Below are 12,436 nucleotides of genomic sequence, written 5' to 3'. Positions count from 1 at the left end.
CAGTGAAGCCAAGGTTGGATAATATTTCTAAAAGAAGGGGGTGATTCACAGTGTCAAAAGTCAAGCTGAGAGTCATGGAGGTTTAGGATAGAGTAGAGGCCACTGGAATTTAGAAAATAATCATCTGTGATCTGGGAGAGGTGCAGAGAAAATCCATAGGGAGCTCAGAGTCTAAAAGTAGGAGGGAATAGAGGAATTAGGGGTAGAGATGCAAGAAAATAGATGATTGGATAATATTATAAAGAAGAAATCAGTCAATCAGTCAATTAAGTAGCATGGTTTAGTGGAAAGAGTGCAGGTGTGGGAGCCAGAGGTGGGTTCTAATCCCATCTCCGCCACTTGTCTGCTGTGTCACCTTGGGCAAGTCATTTAACTTCTCTCTGTCTCAGTTACCTCATCTGTAAAATGGGGATTCAAAATGTGAGCCCCATATGGAACAACCTAGTTAACTTGTATTTACCCCAGTGCTTAGAACAGTGGTCAGCACATAGTAAGTGCTTAACAAATACCATTATTATTACTATTATAATTATTTCTTGAGCACTTTATGTATACAAAGAACTGCCATAAGTATGTGGAAGGATACATTACAACAGAGTTGGTTGACACATTCTCTGCCCACCAGGAGCTTACAGTCTAGAGGGAGTATTGGATATATACATAAGTGCTCTGGGGCTGAGGATGTGGTGAATGACAAGTGTTTAAAGGATACAGAACCAAATGCATAACAGGAGAGGTGGTGTAATGAGGGCTCAGTTGGGGAAGGTTTCTTTTTTTTTCTTTAATAGTGTTTGTTAAGCATTTATTATGCATCAAAAACTGTGCTAAGGGCTGGGGTAGATACAAGTTATTTAGGTCGTACCCACTTCCTGTCCTACATAGGGGCTCACAGTCTAAGTAGGAGGGAGAACAGGTATCCCCAATTTACAGTTGAATATATGAGTTCAAACAAGAGAATTGAGTCAAAGATAATGCTTGTAAGACAGAGAGATAGTGGCGTTGTCAACAGCAATGAGAAAGACAGCAGGAAGGACAGAGTTTGGGTGGGAAGATGAGGAGTTGTGTTTTGGTTATGTTAAGTTTGAAGTTCAGCGTAACATCCAAATAGAGATGTCATGAAGGCATGAATAGAGAGAAAAATCAGAGGTTGTTGGTAAAGCTGAAAAACAAGTACAATCATGCTAAGAGGAAAAGGGAACAGTGACAGAATATCTTAAGGAATCAGTTGGGTAAAAAGAGGGAGAATTGCTTACATGGGTACATCTACATAAGATTTATAGATAAACAATATTGAGGGGACAATTCGGAGGGAGAGTGGTTACAGGGTCTTAGTTTATAAAATTCTTATGAACAGGGTCTGTCTATTCCAGCACTTAGAACAGTGCTTCGCACATAAGCACTTATCATATACCATCATTATTATTTACTTTTCATTATTCTCTCTAAGCATCTATTAATATTGTGCTCTACTTCTAGTAAGTGCTCAAGAAATGCTAATGGGAAATGAATGAGTTTTGAGGAAAAGGGAATGCACTGATCAAAAACTGGATTCCTCAACACTCATAGTATGTTATTGGTCTGTATGTGCAATGAAAAATGGAGAAAGTGGGAAAATCAGTGCCACAAGGATTTGATGATGGAGACTCCTGCAAGGAACAATAGATGTGCTTTTATCCAGAGATTTGTTTATAGTACTGGTGCCATGAAATATCCCCTCTAGACTGTGAGCATGTTGTGGACAGGGATGGTCACTCTTTATTGTCCTATTGTACTTTCCCAAGCAGTTAGTATAGATCTCTGCAGACAGTAAGAAATACGATTGAATGAATGAATGAATATGCTACTTAGATTCTCTCATGCCTGCCTGTCATTCAGGGACATGGATTTCAGTGAGGGAGTAGGCAAATGGGGATGAAGTACATTGACCTCTGCTGACTCTCATTTCGTACTGCCTTCAGGACATCTCTACCTGGATTTTATGCTGGCACCTCAAACTAAACATGTCAATACTGAATTCCTTATCCCTGCATCCAAACCCTATCCAGTGTGTCTCAGTGGAAAGAGCATGGGCTTGGGAGTCAGAGGTCATGGGTTCTAATCCCGGCTCCACTACCTGTCAGCTGTGTGACCCTGGGCAAGTCACTTAACTTCTCAGTGTCTCAGTTACCTCAAGTGTAAAATGGGGATTAAGATTGTGAGCCTCACGTGGGACAACCTGATTACCCTGTACCTACTCCAGCGCTTAGAACAGTGCCTGGAACATAGTAAGCACATAACAAATGCCAACATCCTCCTCCTCTTTCCCATCACATACCACTATCTTCCCTATCTCACTTCCATAACCTTGATGTTGTCCTAGACTCATCTCTCTCATTCCACCCACATATTCAATGTCACCAAATCCTGTCATGTCTATCTTCACAATATTGCTAAATTCTCTCCTTTCTTTTTTAGTGGAAAAATCATGGGCTTGGGAGTCAGAGGTCATAGGTTCTAATCCTGCCTCCACCACTTGTCAGCTGTGTTACTTTGGGCAAGTCATTTCACTTCTATGTGCCTCAGTTTCCTCATCTGTAAAATGGGGATTAAGACTATGATCCCCATGTGGGGCAACCTGATTACCTTGCATCTACCCTAGCACTTAGAACAGTGCTTGGCACATAGTAAATGCTTAACAAATAGCATTATTGTTATTATTATTGCTATTATTATTCTATTCCTCCTTGACTACTGCATCTTCATTTTTTATGGTATTTTTAAGAGCTTCCTTTGTGCCAGGCACTGTACTAAACACTGGGGTAGACACAAGATAATCAGGTTGGACTCAGTCCACATCCCACATGGGGTTCACATTCTTAACCCTCATTTTATAGATGAGATAACTGAGGCACAGAGAAGTGAAGTGACTTGTCCAAGGTCACACAGCAGATGAGTGGCAGAGCTGAGTTTAGCACAAGTTCCTTCTGACTCCCAGACACATACTCTATCCACCAGGCCATGCTGCTTCTCAATGACTTCACAACCTCTTGTCTCTCCCTACTCCAGTCCATACTTCCTTCTGCTGAACCAATCATTTTTTCTAAAAAAAATTAAGTCTATGTCTCTGTTAGAACCTCCAATTGTTGCCCATCCATCCATCCACCTCTGCATCAAATATAAATTTTTCTCCCCACCGTCAAAGTATTGTTAAGGTTACATTTTCTCCATGAGGCCTTTCCCTATTAAGCCTCTTTTCCCCACTTCCCACTTCCTTCTCTTATCAATACCCTTAGATCTGTTACACAGGGGGCATTTGATATTAACGCCAGCCTCAGCACCATATCACTTACGTATATATATATATATATTTTTAATTGTATATTATAAAACATTTATATTCATGTGTATTTCCCCTCTAAACTGTAAACTCATAGTGGCCAAGGCACTTCCTATCAACTCTATAATATTGTGTGAGCACTTAGTACAATGCTATGCACATAGTAAGCATTTTGGTCTACTGGATAGAGCATGGGACTGGGAGTCAGAAGGTCATGGTTTCTGATCCTGAATCCACCACTTGCCTGCTGTGAATCTAGTCAAGTCACTGACTTCTCTGTGCCTCAGTTACCTCATCTCTAAAATGGGGATTGAAACTGTAAGACCTCTATGGGACAGAGACTGTGTCCAACCTGATATGTCTACATCCATCCCAGTGTTTAGTAGAGAGCCTCTCACATAGTAGCACTTAGCAGTGTGGCTCAGTGGAAAGAGCATGGGCTTGGGAGTGGCTCAGTGGAAAGAGCATGGGCTTGGGAGCCAGAGGTCATGGGTTCGAATTCCAGCTCTGCCAGTTGTCAGCTGTATGACTGTGGGCAAGTCACATCACTTCTCTGGGCCTCAGTTCCCTCATCTATAAAATGGGGATGAAGACTGTGAACCTCATGTGGGACAACCTGATTACCCTGTATCTACCCCAGCGCTTAGAACAGTGCTTTGCACATAGTAAGCGCTTAACAAATACCAACATTATTATCGTGGCTCAGTGGAAAGAGCATGGGCTTTGGAGTCAGGGCTCATGAGTTCGAATCCCAGCTCTGCCACTTGTCGGCTGTGTGACTGTGGGCAAGTCACTTAACTTCTCTGTGCCTCAGTTCCCTCATCTGTAAAATGGAGGTTAAGACTGTGAGCCCCACGTGGGACAACCTGATTCCCCTATGTCTACCCCAGTGCTTAGAACAGTGCTCGGCACATAGTAAGCGCTTAACAAATACCAACATCATCATCATTAACAAATACCATTATTATTACTATTCAATAAATACCATTGATTGATTAATTGATTGGTTGAGTTTGAAATGCATGTGTGATATTCATTCAGATTCAAATGCATGTTTGATAGTCATTCAGATTCAACAGCTAAAGGTTGAAAGCATAAAGAAAGCATAAGGAATTGGTAAACATTTATATGCCATTAAGTGGGAAATGCCAGGCACTAGGTCCTTTATTTCTATTATGTGTTAACTGCCTAGTAAAATGCTTTGAGCGAAGTATTAACTAAATAAATATGAACAATATAGATAAGGAGGATTGTGTTCAACATAGATGATACAATCTGTGTGAGAATACAGCTGAGGAGGTTGGAAGAGAAATATAATATATCCTTTAAATTTTTTTGTTAGGTTTTACCCTATATATATATACATATATATATATATTTGTAAGTGTATTTATATTTAAATGTATATATATCTTTAACCTTGATTAAATAATGTAGGTATATCTGTAGCTTTTACAGGAAATCAAACCCATGGGCAGGTTTTGCTTTTCTTTTGCTTACCTCTCTCTCTTCAATACTTGGTCATTACCATAAAGTCCAAATTTGGATGTTATTAAGTATTGATGGACGCTGGAACTGATTCAAAGAACTAAGTAAAGTTGTCTTAGCATCTCCATTTATGCCTATGGGGAAACTGTGAAATCATAGATGCATGAAATCTGATGGAAAGAGAATACAGAAAAAATGCATAGGACTGTTTGGCAAATTTAAGCAGGCTGAGATTAGGGAGGGAAATGTTTTATAGTTGGCACATCAGAGGAAACTGAAGGCTAAAGTGAACATAAAATTTAGGAATAACAGAGATGAAAACATATCCAAGAGGAATTTGTGAAGAAAATGAAATATAAAAATGTTTGATTCAGAGTGTGAAATAGCAAAAGCTTTTTGGATGTCCTGGACAAAGGAGATTGAGGGCAAAGAAACAATAAGGTTAAGCATATAAAAAAAAGTTATATGAAGTTTTCAGAAGAGGCACAGAAAAACATCCATAAAGATTAAAATATTGTGGGAGGACAGAAATGCTGATTTTTTTCCCCAAACTAAAGTGAGGAATGGACAAGGTTTTTGAAAAGGGTAATAGGAGAATATGAAAGAGCACTAATGGGATAAAGAAAAAAATAAAGATGTCATTGGTAAAACATGTAAATAGCAGTAAGTGGTAGGTTTTGTGGATTAATTATGAGCTAATATACAGCTCAAAAAATCACATGAAGTATTCCTTTTCATAGAACTTCATCATGCTTTGACTTGACAGCAGAAGGGTCACTGAGGATTTTTGATTTCTAACTTTATTATTTTTGAGGCATTTTAAGAAGATTCAACCCCCAGATCCAAGACTCTTTCACTCCTGGCTTACTGCTGTTCCCACCATCCCATCACCCCCTACAGCATCAGACAGGGGGCCAAGACTGGGACTATACTAGATGAGACACAATGGAGGACAGGCCAGATTTCTCCTCACAGCTATAGTCCATTTGATCACAGACTTAGACCTACTTCACCCATGCTGTCTCTACTCTCTCCCCAGTGTTCTTCTTCCTTGTCACTATGGTGCCCTTGTCCATGTCCTTTAAGTCAGGGGCCAAGGTCAGGATTAGACAAGGACAAGGAAATCAGGAAAGGAAGAAGAGGGATGATAGGGAAAGGGCCTTGAACCTGGTCCAAGCACCCCTTGTCAAGGGAATATGCTCCCTTGAAGAAATTGATTTAGAATAGAAGGGGCCTCATGAACTGAACAATCTACTCTGCGACGTCCTCACTTCCCTCCCATCTCCAGCAGGTCTTTAACCGTAGCCAGAAAGGTCACCATAGAGACACAGGTGATGTGGTTGCTCCAAGGAGTGGATGGCAACAACAATATGTATGCAGTTGGCAGAACTTCCACAGTACAGTGGAGAGACGAACATGGGAGATGACTCTACAAGAGGCTAATTGAGTATTGCTCCTAATGGCTTTGTGTAGATTGCTAGCAGTGTACATAACCTCTCTAGATTGCTGCTCTTGTTTCTAAAATAAGTATGTGAAAAGCAATATCTAAAGAGAAGGTTGCTATCCCAGCTCTGCCACTTGTCAGCTGTGTGACTGTGGGCAAGTCACTTTACTTCTCTTTGCCTCAGTTACCTCATCTGTAAAATGGGGATTAATTGTGAGCCTCACGTGGGACAACCTGATTACCCTGTATCTACCCCAACGCTTAGAACAGTGCTCTGCACATAGTAAGTGCTTAACAAATACCAACATTATTATTATTATTATTATTATACATGTTAAGTGCCTAGGAAAATGCTTTGAACAGAGTATGAACTAAATAAATAATAATAATGGTGGTATTTGTTCAGCACTTAGTCTGTGCCAAGCACTGTTGTAGATACAAAGTAATCAGGTTGTCCCAGGTGGGGCTCAGAGTCTTAATCCCCATTTTACAGATGAGGTAACTGAGGTACAGAGAAGTTAAGTGATTTGCCCAAAGTCACACAGCTGACAAGTGGAAGATTAGGGATTAGAATCCACTACCTCTGACTCCTGTGCCTGTGCTTTTTCCACTCAACCACCCTGCTTCTCTATACAAACAGTACAGATAAGGAGGATTGTGTTGAACACAGATTATATGATCTATTTGAGAATATAGCTAAGAAGCTTTGAAGAAATAGCTAGCAGCACGGTGTAGTGGATATACATGGGCCTGGGAGTCTACAGAAACGCTCTGGACATGTCACCCCCCGCCACCCCCGCCCCGCACAAAAACCTCCAGTGCTTGCCTATCATCCTTCACATGAAACAAAAACTCCTCTTCAAAGCTCTCCATCACCTTGCCCCCTTCCTACCTCACCTTCCTTCTCTCTTTCTACTGCCCACCCGGTAGACTCCGCTCCTTGTCCCTCACCTCCTCATGATCTCCCATTCACACCTGTCCTGCCGTCAATCCTTGGCCCACATCCTACCTCTGGCCTCGAATGCCCTCCCTCCTCATGTCCACCAAACTATGTCTCTTCCCCTCTTCAAAGCCTTACTAAAAGCTCACCTCCTCCAGGAGGCCTTCCCAGACTGAGTCCTCCCTTTCCCTCTGCCCCTCATCCCCTCCCCATTCCCCCTACTCCCTCCGTCTGCTCTTCCCCCTTCCCCTCCCCACAGCACTTGTGCATATTTGTATATATTATTTATTACTCTAATTAATGATGTGTATTTACTTATGATTCTATTTATCTTGATGGTATTGGTGACTGACTTCTTGTTTTGTTTTGTTGTCTGTCTTCCCAGTTTAGACTGTAAGCCCATTGATGGCCAGGGATTGACTCTATCTGTTGCCGAATTGTACATTCATTCATTCATTCAATAGTATTTATAGAGCACTTACTATGTGCAGAGCACTGTACTAAGCACTTGTAATGTACAATTCAGCAACAGATAGAGACAATCCCTGCCCCATGAAAGGCTCACAGTCTAATCGGGGGAGAAGTGCTTCCAAGCACTTAGTACAATGCCCTGCACATAGTAAATGCTCAATTAATATGATTGAATGAATGAATGAAATGAATGAATGAGTTCTAATCCTGTCTACATCACTTGTCTGTTGTGTGACATTGGACAAGTCATTTCATTTCTCTAGGCCTCAGTTACCTATCCACCTAGTACTTAGTACAGGGCCTGGCACAAAGTAAGCACTTAACAAATACCATTATTATTATGTGCACAAGGACTGTTGGCACACATAAACCCAGGTTTGTGGCATCTGAAAGAACATCAATTTGACCGTGACATCCATGTGGGAAACAACTCAATTTGTTCATTTTATTATCTGATTATCTGATTAAAATAATTCTTATTACCCTCTCCAATATGGCTGATAAAAGAATTCATGGTAGCTGCCACCTTTTCTCCACCACCAATGGTCCCTGTTCCTGGCATGCTGGGCATACAGGGACAAAATAAAAGCTGCTTCTGTGCACCTTTGGCATTTCTCCCCACCAGACAGCTAGTAATGCTGGCTCCATCAGAACTAGCATGGGCTCTCAGCTCCATCCTACCCAGTCTTCCGCTACACCAACAGGAAGAAAAAAATGTCCACAACAATAAGGCCTCCACAAAGCCCCTGGGAGACTAGTGCATGCTCTAGTGTCACCGTGGTCCAGGGTATGCCTGGGATTCTAAGCCCCAAAGAATCAATATTCTATTCCTTGAGCCATATCATCCTACTGTTTTTTAGTGTATCCTGCAATTATAAGGAAATGCATGCCCATTAGTAGTCGAATAATTCTTGTCATCTCCTCATGTGACACTTCCCATTATCAAAATAGTTTCCAATTCTTTATAAGGGAGCACTGTGGTCAGTCTCCTCCTAGCAATTCAATTCAACTGTTTTTTTGAGTACTTACTGTGTGCAGAGCACCATAATAATAATAATAATAATAATGTTGGTATTTGTTAAGCGCTTACTATGTGCAGAGCACTGTTCTGCACAGTGGCTCAGTGTGCTTCTCACAGAAGCAGCGTGGCTCAGTGGAAAGAGCATGGGCTTTGGAGTCAGGGCTCATGAGTTCGAATCCCAGCTCTGCCACTTGGCTGTGTGACTGTGGGCAAGTCACTTAACTTCTCTGTGCCTCAGTTCCCTCATCTGTAAAATGGGGATTAAGACTGTGAGCCCCACGTGGGACAACCTGATTCCCCTATGTCTACCCCAGCGCTTAGAACAGTGCTCGGCACATAGAGCTTAACAAATACCAACATTATTATTATTATGTTCTAGGCGCTGGGGGAGATACAGGGTAATCAGGTCATCCCACGTGAGGCTCACAGTTAATCCCCATTTTACAGATGAGGGAACTGAGGCACAGAGAAGTTGTGACTTGCCCATAGTCACACAGCTGACAAGTGGCAGAGCCGGGAGTCGAACCCATGACCTCTGACTCCGAAGCCCAGGCTCTTTCCACTGAGCCACGCTGCTCCTCCATAATAAACTCTGGGAGAATACAAAATAAAAATAAACAATTTGATGACATACCACTTTAGTTTAATTGAAGATACTTTTTTAAAAAAACTCTTTTTTAAAAAAAATTGGCATATTCTATCAAAATGTGAGGTTTATAGAATGAACAAAGCTCTAAAGGTGTGGGTAAATTCTAGTTATCCAATAAGGGTATTTTATCTAGCTGCTCTGTATAAGAATACTTAACTTCTATCTCGGGGCAGTTGACATTTTTGGAAAATCAGCAATTTTCCTCAGCACTGTTTCTCCTTCTGGATGAAATTTCCCACTTGTTATAAATTTAAGGTGAGTTCTCCATTCTGGTTCCCTGGAATACATGCCCCTAAGGTTACTTAGAAATCATGATAAGTCCAGGCTCAAGCAGGTCTATCAGTCACAGCTGGAATAGGTATTTTTTTCTTAGCCCACCCAGCCCAAATAGCTGGTCTAGGTATGAAATATCAAAACTACCTTGTATGACCAAAAGCTTGGTCATCTTATAACCAGTGTTTATATGGACAGAATTTCTAGGGATTCCAGGAGCTGTGTACTTCCATAGGACCAATCCTGATTCTTCCTCAATATCTCAGTCATCTAATAAAAAAAGGTAGTATTGGTATTTGGTCGGTCCTTACTCATTATGCCAAAAACTATACTAAACAGTGGGGTAGATTCAAAATAATGAGCCAGGACATCATCCCTACCCGAACTGGTGCCCACAGTCTAATTAAATGGGGCAAAAGGCATTGAATTCCCACTTTACAGATGAGAGAACGAAGCAAAGAGAAGTTAAGTGACCGAAGTCGCACAGCATGCAAGTGGCAGAGCTGAGATTAGAACCCAGGTCCTCTATCTCCTAAACCTGTGCTCTTTCCACTTGTCCACATGTTTTTTATCTGCCTCCTTTAGACAACAATCATAACTAGTTCAAGACTCACTCGATTTTGAATACATTCACAACTGCCATAGTTCAAAACTTACCACATCATAGCTGGTTCACCTTAGCCTTCCATTACCAGCTTCTAGCTACTCCTGTCTTTGCTCCACACAGCAGGATGAAGCCTCATCTAATAACATGAATGTGTGCCTCTTCTTCTCCCACTTCTCAAGTCTGAGATGCTTCCTGGTTCTTTTTTAGAAGAAACCAAAACTCCTAATCCTTGGCTTCAAAGCTTTCCACCAAGTGACCCTCTCAACCATCACATTATATACTTTCATCTCTCCAAAACCCCTGCATTGTTCTCCTGTGCTCGAGTTGCGTGCTCACTGCTTATTCACTGAGGTATCTCACTACCAAGCCATTTTGCCACCCACACCCATTAAACACACACCCTCACCCTTACATTTTATCTATTTTCACTATGAAAGATTTCTTTTAATCTCATACCCACCATATGATTGTAAAATCCTTGTATTCCAAATAGAATTCTCAAGGGTCTTCTGTAGGGTCCTCTCCATTGGACTGTAAGCTGTCGGTGGGCAGGGAATATATCTTGTGCTTCTATTTTCCATATGCTTGGTACAGTGCAATGCATTTGGTAGGCACTCAAAAACATCATTACAATTACTAATTAATTATGCTCTTTTCACTGAGGGGTGTTTTGTAGATACTATGTTAATTATGACATACAAGCTCAAAGTCATGTAAATTTGAAGGTTGGTGGGCTCCCTGCATTGTGTGGGTGCACAATATGAAGAAGAGACCATTGTGGTTTTTTAATGGTATTTGTTAAGTTTCAAGCACTGCTCTAAGCACTGGGTAGATACAAGTTAATCAGGTCAGTCACAGTTCTTTTCCTGCATGGGCCTCACACTCTAAGTAGGAAAGATAACAGGTATTGAGTCCCCATTTTAAAGTTGAGACAACTGAGGCATAGAGAAGCTAAGTGACTTGCCCAGGTCACACAGCAGGCAAGTGGCTGTGTTGGGATTAGAACCCAGGTCCTCTGACTCCTAGGCCCAGGGTCTTTCCACTAGGCCATGCTGCTTCTCCATATTTGAGTCTGAGAAAGGATAACCAGTGATAAACCAGATCCATTATTGAGTGCTTACTTTGTGCAGAGGACTGTATTAAGAGTTTGGGAAAGTACAATATGAAGGCAGGGACCTATAGGGAAGTCTAGAGAGGGAGACAGGATTCTCCCCCTCATTTGGAAGACAGGATTCTTCCACTCATTTGGGATAAGGGGAGAGGCTCCTACCATGTGCATGCTCCTAAACCATTAGAGGTGAAGTCCCAGCAGTCCTACAGGATCATGAGGCTGTGCTCCTTCGGACTGAGGAGACAGTCACTCTGTCAGTTGGCTGGGTTTCCTTCTGATTGGGAGCCATGAAAGCAGCACCATCCAAATGAAGCACCATCTGAGAAGCAGCACAGCATAGTGGATAGAGCACAGGCCTGGGAGTTAGGTCATGGGTTCTAATCCCCACTCCACCACTTGTCTGTTATGTGACCATGGGCAAGTCACTTCACTTCTCTGTGCCTCAGTTACTTCATCTGTAAAGTAGGGATTGAGACTGTGAGTCCCACATGGGACAGGGACTGTGTCCAACTCAACTTGCTTATATCCACCCCAGCGATTAGTACAGTGCCTGGCACAAAGCAAGTGCTTAACAAATACCATCATCTCCTCTCGACTGAAAGTCCATTATGGGCAGGGATTTTCTCTATTACTATACTGTACTTTCCAAGTGCTTAGTGAAGTGCTCTGTACACAATAAGCACTCAACAAACACGGTTGAATGAATGAAGAGAGAACAGTACGGTTTTCTTCTGCAACTCTTGCAGATATTTAGCAGTACACCCTCCTGGTCTCTGACAGTAAATACTGCCATTTAGGATTGGAAGCAGAGGCAACAGAGTATGTTCACTACAGCTATGCTCTGTTAATGTATGGTGGGTACTTCTGCACAACATCAATCACAATCCCTTTGGAGATAGGTGTATTGGAGTGTGCAGGGATCCAATGATAATAATGATGATAATAATAATAATAATAACACTATTTTGTTAAGTGCTTCCTATGAGCCAAGCACTGTACTAAGCTCTGCAGTAAATACACAATAATCATGTCCCACACAGGGCTCACAGTCTAAGTAGGATGGAGAACAGGCCCTGAATCCCCATTTTGCAGATGAGGATATAGAGGCACAGAGAA

Source organism: Ornithorhynchus anatinus, chromosome 2 (assembly GCF_004115215.2).
Source record: "Ornithorhynchus anatinus isolate Pmale09 chromosome 2, mOrnAna1.pri.v4, whole genome shotgun sequence".
Lineage (NCBI taxonomy): Eukaryota > Metazoa > Chordata > Mammalia > Monotremata > Ornithorhynchidae > Ornithorhynchus > Ornithorhynchus anatinus.
The sequence above is the reverse complement of the archived record's forward strand: the minus strand, read 5'-3'. Positions refer to the sequence as shown.